Genomic DNA, 1,352 nt, shown 5'->3' on the forward strand with positions numbered 1-1,352 from the left:
CGGCCGCCTCGGATCCGTTGCGAATTGATCCCTAAACGTTTATGTAGGGCCGAGGGGTGCGTTCTGCCGAAAGGCTTTAAGATTTTATTCGACACACGTGCTGAGATCTCCCTTAGAACCAAGCGAGGTGCCTCTCTGTTCCAGCGTCGTCCTTTCCCCCCCCCTCCTCCGCTTCCCATCGCCTTCAGTGTAAAATTCCTCCCCCGCTCCCCAAAATCCACGGAAAAGCTTTGCCCCACGAGTGTCCGTATGTGCAGGAGGAATTTTGGGGACGGAACACAGCGAAATTGGGGCTGCAGAGTTCTGCCAAGCAGAACTTCAGGCGTTGATCAGACGGGAGAAGAAAAAGGACAACCGTACGGATTTTCCCTCTCTTTGTCCCTCTTATCCCCCAACCCCCTCTTCCTCCCACCTCCCATAAAGCAAACACCCCCCCCCTCCAAAAAAAACAAAAAAACAAAAAAACACCCATATTTTCCATGACGTCCTCCGGTGAAACGTTGCAGCGCAGGAATGCGCAGCCCTCATCAGCGCAGGATTTGTTCGGAGCTCTTTGGCGGAGCCGCTCCCCGCGGCACACGGCCGTCCCAGCGCCCAGCAGCCCCCACCTCTGCCCATTTACACCCCAGAGATCTTTTCTATATCTGCCGGTGTTTATTTCCCTGCTGGGGGACGGGGAGCTGAGATGCTTTTCCCGAAGGGATGCTGTGGGAGAGGGACTACAGGGAGAAGCAATGGAGCTGAGCCGGAGCGCAATGAGCGATGCTTTCGGCTGTCTCCGATAAAAGAGTTGATCCGAAAGGCGAAGCGCAGATCCGGGTTGAAATGGATTTGGGGCGTCGGGGCTTTCTCTGACACGGTTTCCCTGCGGGATTTCCCTTCAGCGATCCCGATAGGAGCAGAATTGGGGCTCAGGAGAGGAGATGGGAGCTTAATGTGGGTCTTTAAGGAAGAGAGATGGGGATTTCCCTCTCCGTTCCTGCGCTTCCCCAGCTCGGCCCGAGTCCCGGGGCAGATTCGGGTCGGTACTCCCGGTACCGTGGCTTAAGAAGATCCGAATCCCCGAAAAGGCACCCAGCTCCTTCTCAGAGTTCTGCCCCACGCATTAAAACAAAATAAAATTTAAAAAAATCACTATTCCCAACGTTTTTAGCCTCACATTCCGGTTGGTGAGAGCTAACACGGGAACTTCGGTGCCTGCAAAACATTTCGCTCCTCCGAGCCTTTTGAGGGCTGGGAATCACCTCCGTTACCCCGACGTGCCCTGAAGCGAAACGGGGACAGCGAGGGGCTTCCCTGCTTTCGCACCCCGCCTGGATCCCTGCATTACTGATCTCCATTCGTTGGGTTTT

Source organism: Meleagris gallopavo, chromosome 13, assembly GCF_000146605.3.
Source record: "Meleagris gallopavo isolate NT-WF06-2002-E0010 breed Aviagen turkey brand Nicholas breeding stock chromosome 13, Turkey_5.1, whole genome shotgun sequence".
In the NCBI taxonomy this organism is placed as follows: domain Eukaryota; kingdom Metazoa; phylum Chordata; class Aves; order Galliformes; family Phasianidae; genus Meleagris; species Meleagris gallopavo.